The sequence below is a fragment of the Betta splendens genome, chromosome 2 (assembly GCF_900634795.4).
Source record: "Betta splendens chromosome 2, fBetSpl5.4, whole genome shotgun sequence".
NCBI classification, from domain to species: domain Eukaryota; kingdom Metazoa; phylum Chordata; class Actinopteri; order Anabantiformes; family Osphronemidae; genus Betta; species Betta splendens.
This window is the reverse complement of record NC_040882.2, coordinates 25478259-25488708: the sequence shown is the minus strand read 5'-3', so window position 1 is coordinate 25488708 and position 10450 is coordinate 25478259. Positions and strand designations below refer to the sequence as shown.

Here is a 10450-nt window from a genome sequence, read left to right as displayed (position 1 = left end):
CACCGGTAGTAAACAACAGCGCGACAAACTATCCGCCAATTTAAATAAATAAATAACTACCTTATTTTACGGAAAATAATCAACCACCCTACCATTCTGGATAACACCGAAGAAAGTTTTGAGTACATCGACGAGTGCTTCGAGCGTCTGGTAATGGGGAAAAAGGAGACGGCTCCCAACAAGCGTTACCGTCCGTCTGACTCACCTGAGTCATCTGGAGCTAGCTCGGCAGATAAAAACATCACGGACATCCTGAGAAAAAAATATCAAGTTTCGACGCACGTCTGGCGCTAGTAGAACTCCTCCACAAAGAGTTTATGGCCCTCTGCGACTCCCTGGAATTTAGCCAGCAGCAGGTGGTTTCTCTCGCCAGCGAGAACGAGGCCCTGAAAGGAATGGTGCAGTCCCTGACGGAGGATTTGGCTCAGCTAGCGGCCGAAAATAAAAAAATAAAAGAAGGCATCATCGATCTGCAGGCCCGCAGCATGAGGGACAACCTGGTGTTCTCGGGGATTCCAGAACAGGCGGAGGAAAACACGGAAACCACAATTAAAAACTTCCTTAAACAACAGATGAAGATTCCAGCGGACGCAGGGGACAAGATGGCGTTCCACCGTTCGCATAGACTCGGAGGAAGACGACCGGATGGCCAGCGCCCCCGACCCATCGTTGCCAAGTTTCATGACTTTAAGCAGAAGGAACTGGTTAAGAGCCGGGGCAGACAGCTGAAGGGAACCGACTACAGCGTCAACGACCAGTTCCCCAAGGAGATCCTCGACCGCCGCCGACGACTGTTCCCCATCCGTAAGAGGTTCATGGCAGAAGGCTGCAGGGCTGTCATCAGCGTCGACAAACTGTACGTCAACGGAGAGCTCTACCGGGACCGGGAAGCAACTCCGTGGCTCTACTAGCAGGTGGTATGTAAAAACAATGGTTTCATGTATAAGGTTTGTTAAAAAAAATAATAGATGCAATGCAACTATGTGTTATAACTTTACATCCAGTATTCAAACTCGTTCTCTCGCAGATGTTTCATGTAAATGTTTATTGTCATTCTAATGTCACTCACTCACTCACTTTGCAAAGCGCTCACCATACGTAATCACTCACTTTCCTTTCACTTTAATTTTCCTTCCCTTTACTCTTTTTCCTTCACCTACTTTCACTCCACACTGTCTCCATCCTTTTCTCTATTCTTCTTCCACGTAGTCAGCCAGCTATGTAGCCCTCCAGCAGCCACACACAAACATCTACTGCACAGGGGAAACACGTGCACATACATAGATAACACACAACTCAGAATACACAGGTACTTAAGGTTAGCCACACACCTAAAGTCTGTCACACTACATACACACAAGACTAGTGATCCACAGCAGTCAGGTAAGATATGACACCACTGAAGATTGTCACTTGGAATGTACGTGGAATCAATAAGAAGGAGAAACGATTTAAAATATTTAATCATTTGAAAACCCTACAAGCAGACATTGTTTTACTACAGGAAACTCATATTCCCAAAATTATAAATTACACTCTGGCATCAGCAGAGTTCCCACATGCTTACTTAGCCGGTTACAATTCTAAACAAAGAGGGGTCGCCATCCTGATAAATAAAAAGATTAACTTTACGCATAACGATACCATTGTAGATCCAGAAGGTAGATATATAATCATTAATATCTTGATAGGAAACATTGAATACTGCATAGCTAATGTGTATGGCCCTAATGCTGACGGCCCCTCTTTCTTTCACAGCTTCTTCACATCACTGTCTGCTCACTCTGGTTCCAAACTTATAGTAGGAGGGGACTTTAATTTAGTATTTAACCCAGAGTTGGACAGGCTAAGCAAAGCTGTGAGCAACAGGAACTGGCAATCAGTACAGACCTTAAAACAGTACATGGATGACTTCGGTCTCTGTGACACATGGCGTTCTCTTCATCCTACATCCAGGGAATATACCTTTTCCACCAGTTCACCACTCTCACTCCCGTATAGATTATATTTTAGTAAATAACTCAGTCTTACAAGATGTCTCTGACACCAATATTCACTCTATCACAATCAGTGATCATGCACCAATGTCCATTTCGTTGATTAGGACAGCCACACCATCAACCAGGAATTGGAGGTTTAATACATCATTACTCAATAATCAAGACTTCATCAGTTATGTCAGGAGAGAATGGAAAACCTTTATAGAAATCAACGATACACCGGAAATCTCACCCTGTGTTCTTTGGGAGACTGGGAAGGCAGTTATGTGCGGTAGAATTATTTCATATTCATCACACAAGAAAAAAAAGGACATGTTACTTGAATTAGAATTAGAGCAAAAAATAAAATCTCTAGAGATTAAATATGCTGCCTCTCCAACCAATGATGTCCTAGAAGACCTAAAGAATCTAAAGCTGAAATTAAATAATATAATTGATTGCAAAACTCAGTTTCAGATAGACCAATTACGCTGGGAGAACTTTGACCATGCTAACAAATGTGGTAAATTTCTAGCTAACCAATTAAAAAACAATAAAGAGAAACAAATCATCCATTCAATAACTAATAAGGAAGGTAACATTACTCGTGATTCCCATGAAATAAATGATACCTTTAAAAACTTTTACCAAGAGTTATATACGTCCCAAATAGATCCACCCACCTCAGCCATAGAGGCGTTTCTGAATAAACTAGAACTGCCAAAGCTAAATGAAGAACAATCTACAACTCTAGACTCATTGTTATCTTTGGCAGAACTACATGAAGCTCTGCAAGAGATGCCCAATAAAAAAGCTCCAGGACCAGATGGATTCCCAACTGAATTTTATAAAGAGTTCTGGTCCATGCTGGCACTCAGCTTTTACAAAATGGTAGCTGAAATTAAACAACAACATTCATTACCCACAAATATGAATTCTGCCTTCATAAGCCTGCTCCAAAAACCAGGAAAAGACCCTACACTCCCATCGAGTTATAGACCAATTTCACTAATAAATGTAGATCTAAAAATAGTGTGTAAAGCACTTGCTAGAAGATTAGAAAAAATCACTCCATATATAATTCACTCTGATCAAACAGGCTTCATTAAAGGTAGACAGTCAACAAACAATATGAACAGACTAATTAATTTAATTGATTATGTCACCATCCATAAACTAGAGTCAGCCATCGTCTCCTTAGATGCAGAAAAAGCTTTCGATAGAGTAAACTGGAAGTTTCTTTTAGCCACTCTGCACAAATTCGGAATTGGGGAAACATTCATAGACTGGATCCAAATATTATACAACTCAGCAAACGCTGCAGTCAGAGCAAACAACCAGATCTCACCAAGGTTTAATCTGCATAGAGGGACCAGACAGGGCTGCCCACTGTCCCCATCACTATTTGCAATATTTATTGAACCTCTAGCCGCAGCAATAAGACAGCATGAAGGAATTACTGGAATATCGACCAAATCAGTAAATCATAAAATAAGTTTATATGCTGACGATGTGTTACTGTTTCTCCTGGAGCCACAGACGTCTCTTCCTACAACTATCAGCCTCATAGATGAATTCTCAGGACTTTCAGAGTACTCTATTAACTGGACCAAATCTATAGTGCTACCACTTAACCTTAAGGTGACTAACATCTCCTCTACCACACTCCATTCAGGGAACATTAAATACTTGGGCATTGAATTGTCGTCTAGTCTATCAGAGCTTATTGATCTAAACTACAATCCATTATTAAAACAAATAGAAGCCAACCTCAAAAGATGGCAGTCCTTACCCATTTCACTTATGGGAAGAATTGCCACCATAAAAATGATGATCATGCCAAAAATTAATTACATATTCTCAAAGATTCCAACTCAGCCAGCCCAGGCGTGGTTTAAGACATTAGACTCCTACATCTCACAGTTTTTGTGGAAAACCAAGCCACCACAAATTAGTTTAAAAACTCTTCAAAAATCCAGATGCTGCGGCGGCCTAGAACTACCTAACTTCCACCACTATTTTCTTGCCAATAGACTGAACCATGTCCACAAATGGATAAAACCCATGCCAGCAGACTCCTCCTGGATAGACATTGAACAAATATTTTGTGGAAATATAAAAGTTGTAGATCTGCCCTTTATCAGCACCAAAATCAAACATCATAGTTGTTACCAGAACATTAGCATAAAAGCATCTCTGCAAGCGTGGTGGGAGTTTCTAAAAATTAATGGGTCTTCGCTTACTCTTTGCCAAAACACACCTCTCTGGAACAATCCAGACATCATACAAAACAAAAAGGCAATACACTTTCCAACTTGGCATATCAAAGGGATAACACATCTGAAACACGTTTTCACAAGAGACAAGTTTACCTCTTTTGAAGAACTAGTGTCTCACTATGAAATCACTAGTGCCAATTTCTTAGAATACCAACAACTAAAAGTCAATACTTAATGCAAAAAGTAAGAATACTGCCATCCACATGCAACCACCACCAGTAATAGAGCGATTTATTGATATATCAGGGAAAAGGACAGTATCCAAAATCTATATCTTAATTTCCAATGTAGACCAGACAGTGAGGGTGTGGGTGGGTGTATGCGTCTGTGTTTGTGTGAGTTGATATGCGTGTGGTGCGGTTGAAGTGTAGGGGGTCCGGTTTTTCGCCCGGGGTATGATGATCGTCTGCCTGGGTGGTCTCTTTTCTGCTGACCCCACCAATTGCTGGCCTTGTGCTGCAGGCCGCGGTGGCGCCAGGGGATGAGGTCGGGCCGATGGGGTAGGCCCCGCTCCGCTCGTGTGGGAGTGGTGGACTGGGGGCGGGCCCCACTCTGCGCGCGGGGGCATCTTTTGGCGGACTCCCTACGGCCCGTGGGTCCTCGGGCTCTACTCTTTCAGGCCGACCCTCCCGCCGGGGGGAGTGTTTGCCCCTGGTTCTCATGGGGCGGACAGCGTTGACCCCCGGTGGCCCGCTCTGGCCTCGGGTGCTGTCTCTGTGGCTGCTGCAGCTCTGCCTGGGGGGCTCTGTGTGGGCGGCTTGGGTCGCAACACCTGCCCTCCTGGAACTGAAGGTGTGTGGGCTCCCTGGCTGCTGGGAATCCTTCCTCTGCTTGCTGGATGGGCGTAGTGGCAGAGCCACTACAGTCGGGAACCTGGCTATGCGGACCCTGGTGCTCTACTTCCCAACTACATTTCTCCGCATTCATCCACTTAGGTCTGCAAGGGGCGTCCTGCTGATGGAGGGACCGGGACTACTGGGAAGTGGTTCCGTCCCTTCCAAGTGGGATGCTCTGCAGTTTTAATTGCATTAGTCATACACACTTGTCCAGGAATCTGGGGGCTCCTTCCGGGGGCTGGATGGGCGTAGTGGCAGAGCCACTACAGTCGGGAACCTGGCTATGCGGACCCTGGTGCTCTACTTCCCAACTACATTTCTCCGCATTCATCCACTTAGGTCTGCAAGGGGCGTCCTGCTGATGGAGGGACCGGGACTACTCCCTGGCTGCTGGGAATCCTTCCTCTGCTTGCTGGATGGGCGTAGTGGCAGAGCCACTACAGTCGGGAACCTGGCTATGCGGACCCTGGTGCTCTACTTCCCAACTACATTTCTCCGCATTCATCCACTTAGGTCTGCAAGGGGCGTCCTGCTGATGGAGGGACCGGGACTACTGGGAAGTGGTTCCGTCCCTTCCAAGTGGGATGCTCTGCAGTTTTAATTGCATTAGTCATACACACTTGTCCAGGAATCTGGGGGCTCCTTCCGGGGGCTGGATGGGCGTAGTGGCAGAGCCACTACAGTCGGGAACCTGGCTATGCGGACCCTGGTGCTCTACTTCCCAACTACATTTCTCCGCATTCATCCACTTAGGTCTGCAAGGGGCGTCCTGCTGATGGAGGGACCGGGACTACTGGGAAGTGGTTCCGTCCCTTCCAAGTGGGATGCTCTGCAGTTTTAATTGCATTAGTCATACACACTTGTCCAGGAATCTGGGGGCTCCTTCCGGGGGGGCCAGTAGACGGAGTATTCCCATTGATGGCTCTGTCTGCTGGACCCCTCGGAGAATTGGGTATCTCCCAAAGTTCCTCATACTTAGCCACATACACATACATTTAGGGCCGGGGGTGGGCTCCTTCACTGGGGCCTGGGGCTGAGGCCAGTTGTGGAAGGCTCCCACCTTCAGTGCACTTTAGTTCCACACACTCACGTCCAAGCTGGGTTGCAGGGTTCTGGGGTACCTTTTTCTGCTGCCCTCTGCCTCCCCCGGGTTGGGGGGGTTGGTCGGGGCTCGGGAGGAGCTGCGGTCCCTGCCTGGGGCAACATGGACGGCAGGCCGGAGACCTACCCTCCCCACGAATGTGATCAAGCGAATGGTGTGAGTGCGAGAATGTATCTGAGAGTGCATTGGTGGTGCGGTTGAAGTGTAGGGGGTCCGGTTTTTCGCCCGGGGTATGATGATCGTCTGCCTGGGTGGTCTCTTTTCTGCTGACCCCACCAATTGCTGGCCTTGTGCTGCAGGCCGCGGTGGCGCCAGGGGATGAGGTCGGGCCGATGGGGTAGGCCCCGCTCCGCTCGTGTGGGGGTGGTGGACTGGGGGCGGGCCCCACTCTGCGCGCGGGGGCATCTTTTGGCGGACTCCCTACGGCCCGTGGGTCCTCGGGCTCTACTCTTTCAGGCCGACCCTCCCGCCGGGGGGAGTGTTTGCCCCTGGTTCTCATGGGGCGGACAGCGTTGACCCCCGGTGGCCCGCTCTGGCCTCGGGTGCTGTCTCTGTGGCTGCTGCAGCTCTGTGGGGGGCTCTGTGTGGGCGGCTTGGGTCGCAACACCTGCCCTCCTGGAACTGAAGGTGTGTGGGCTCCCTGGCTGCTGGGAATCCTTCCTCTGCTTGCTGGATGGGCGTAGTGGCAGAGCCACTACAGTCGGGAACCTGGCTATGCGGACCCTGGTGCTCTACTTCCCAACTACATTTCTCCGCATTCATCCACTTAGGTCTGCAAGGGGCGTCCTGCTGATGGAGGGACCGGGACTACTGGGAAGTGGTTCCGTCCCTTCCAAGTGGGATGCTCTGCAGTTTTAATTGCATTAGTCATACACACTTGTCCAGGAATCTGGGGGCTCCTTCCGGGGGCTGGATGGGCGTAGTGGCAGAGCCACTACAGTCGGGAACCTGGCTATGCGGACCCTGGTGCTCTACTTCCCAACTACATTTCTCCGCATTCATCCACTTAGGTCTGCAAGGGGCGTCCTGCTGATGGAGGGACCGGGACTACTCCCTGGCTGCTGGGAATCCTTCCTCTGCTAGCTGGATGGGCGTAGTGGCAGAGCCACTACAGTCGGGAACCTGGCTATGCGGACCCTGGTGCTCTACTTCCCAACTACATTTCTCCGCATTCATCCACTTAGGTCTGCAAGGGGCGTCCTGCTGATGGAGGGACCGGGACTACTGGGAAGTGGTTCCGTCCCTTCCAAGTGGGATGCTCTGCAGTTTTAATTGCATTAGTCATACACACTTGTCCAGGAATCTGGGGGCTCCTTCCGGGGGCTGGATGGGCGTAGTGGCAGAGCCACTACAGTCGGGAACCTGGCTATGCGGACCCTGGTGCTCTACTTCCCAACTACATTTCTCCGCATTCATCCACTTAGGTCTGCAAGGGGCGTCCTGCTGATGGAGGGACCGGGACTACTGGGAAGTGGTTCCGTCCCTTCCAAGTGGGATGCTCTGCAGTTTTAATTGCATTAGTCATACACACTTGTCCAGGAATCTGGGGGCTCCTTCCGGGGGGGCCAGTAGACGGAGTATTCCCATTGATGGCTCTGTCTGCTGGACCCCCCGGAGAATTGGGTATCTCCCAAAGTTCCTCATACTTAGCCACATACACATACATTTAGGGCCGGGGGTGGGCTCCTTCACTGGGGCCTGGGGCTGAGGCCAGTTGTGGAAGGCTCCCACCTTCAGTGCACTTTAGTTCCACACACTCACGTCCAAGCTGGGTTGCAGGCAGTAGACCTGTGCTCCTTGTAATGGAGACGTGACTGGCGGCTGTGAAAGAACCTTATTTTGTTCCTGACTGGACATCTTGGTTGTTGGCCTCAAAATTTCCTGCTCTAGTTTTTCTGTAGTGGTCTGAAAGCTTAGCTGGAGCATTGCATACTGCTCCTGTAAGTTAGCTAATGCAGCAGCATCTTTGCTAACATCTATCCCCCGTATTTCACCATCCTTCTCTTGCAGAGCTTTAGCGTACTGAGAGCTGGACACGTGTCACACAGACATAAAAACAAAAAGCACCCCCATGTGGACCACTCCGCAATACTGGCAACACTCAACTGTCCCGAACCGGTTTCTTGTACTGCACTTAAATTCTAGGATATAGGGCGTGGTCTTGTTTACATAGTCACTATCCTCACATTGGCCCCTTCTTATCAAAGCCTTTAACGGTTTTTGCCTCCAGCTCTGACAGAAAGGAGCAAAACATGAAACATCAAAACAGAGGAAAACCACAACATGGATGCAGTGACTTTGAGTCAGGGATGAAGGTATTTTAACACTGACAGAACTTATTGCTCTGGGCATGTGAGACACAGTGTCAGTGTCTTTGTAAAGGACTCGGTCCAAGCTATAAACTGACGTACAGCACCTTTAAACACGTGTCTGTCACCACTGAGGCTTCTCTCAAACCCAAGGCCTCTCTGCTGCTGCTGCTCTGTGATCGCTGGATTATTGCTTCCGCTGAGCTTTTCTGATCATATCTGTCAGAAACAGAGGAAGAAGGAATCAACATCTACAGCGTGATACAGAGCAGCACGACCACAAAGACAGAAATGACATGAAGATAAATAACATGAGGCTGTTTGAGGCGTTTCTGTGTGGTTAAGTGTTAAATGCTCATTTACACTGGGGAACGGCCTGCGTTTCACAGTTCAAATGCTGATCCAGGTCAAGTTCAAGCAACAGCAAACGTATGTGGAGCTGCGTGAAACTGAAGGAAAGTTGGACTTTCTGCAGGTCCATGAAGAAGGTTTGTTGTGTTTTACTCACAGCCTTGTTCTGCAGGCGTCAGTGATGTGGAATGACTTTTACATCAGCATTTGCTTCAGGTGTTAAATGGTAAAATGTTTTATTAAAATGAGCCACGTCTCACTTCTCTGTGTCTGTTAGTGATGAATGTGTAACTCACAGTCGTTCCAAGACAACGATGGCTGTTCACCAAAAAAGCACTGATTCATCTGCTCTTTTCCAGTCATTCAAAGGTTTTGCAGAAGTAACATCCACGGCTTCAACATGGACAGAAGTGGATGAAGACGCTTTCAGTGATCTTGTAGGACAAGACAACGTGGTGTTGACTGTTTTATTCATATGTAACATATGCTCCAACAGTTTAATGTTTCTGTTCTTTTCTGTCTGTTTGTGCTGATCACAACATAGACACATTATCAGACATTACTAAGACGTCTAAATCAAGCTGCAGCTCATTTTCTCGACTCTGATCTTAGAGATTAGAAGATTAGACGATACATGTGATGCAGCTCAGAATCAAGAATCAGAATTAACATCGTATTTATTCACCAGGTTTGCACAAGACAAACAAAGAAATTGCATCCAGTCTGACTCCTTTTTTTCGTACCCTCATGTCGATCAGTAGTTATTTACCTATCAATTAGAGTTATATACATAAATTATTTGCATAAAGGAAATAAATAGAATACAATAAATAAAAAATTGCAGCACACATGTTTATACTGAGTCCTTTCTCTATGTGAGGGTGATCTCAGCTCAGAAACAGCCTGGGGGAAGAAGCTCTGTGTGTGGTGGTTCTGGAGGCTGTGGCTCTGTGACGCCTGCCAGAGGGAAGGAGTTTGAATACTTTGTGTGCGACGTGTGTGGGTTCAGCAGTGATGCTTGCTGCCTGTTTTTTGAGTCTGGCCCATTACAGGTGCTCAATGGACAGAAGCTCAAGGCCGGTTGAGGTTGGTGGTTCCGGTCACACCGTGTGACAAAGCTACAGTAACCACCACAGCCCTGTATTCTTTCTCATCCCCCGTACTACTACATGCAACTATGGCAGAATCCCAGAACTTCTGAGGTGGCATAAGTCTGTCAAATAGCTCAAGTCTGTGGTATAAAGGGTGAAGAAGGGAGAGGACTGTCCTTTGTGGAGCCTCAGTGTTACACACAACTCTGTCTGACACAGCATGGTTCAACCGTACGTCCTGTGGTCTGACAGCCACATAGTGGAGCATATGTTTGATTGGGGCTGGAAGGAAAACTGGACATGGTCCAGGTGGGGCCTAACTATAGGTTAGAGCTGCTCCAGGATCAGTCTCTCAAAAGGTTTTCAGGATTAGTGATGTAAACGGGTTAATAATAACACATTGTGGCATTATGTTCTGCTGAACTGTTGGAACGTCTTTACTCTAAAATGAACTCACTGAGAAGTAAAGCTGGCACAAATGAACCAAATAAGAACTTCCTGTC

At 47.6% G+C, this 10450-nt stretch overlaps 1 protein-coding gene across 1 annotated transcript in view; it reads right to left on the bottom strand.

Moving 5' to 3' along the window:
• LOC114869085 (butyrophilin-like protein 8) overlaps nt 1-10450 on the bottom strand; it is a 98402-nt gene that overhangs the window by 40462 nt on the left and 47490 nt on the right. The gene's annotated exons all lie outside the window — the stretch shown is intronic.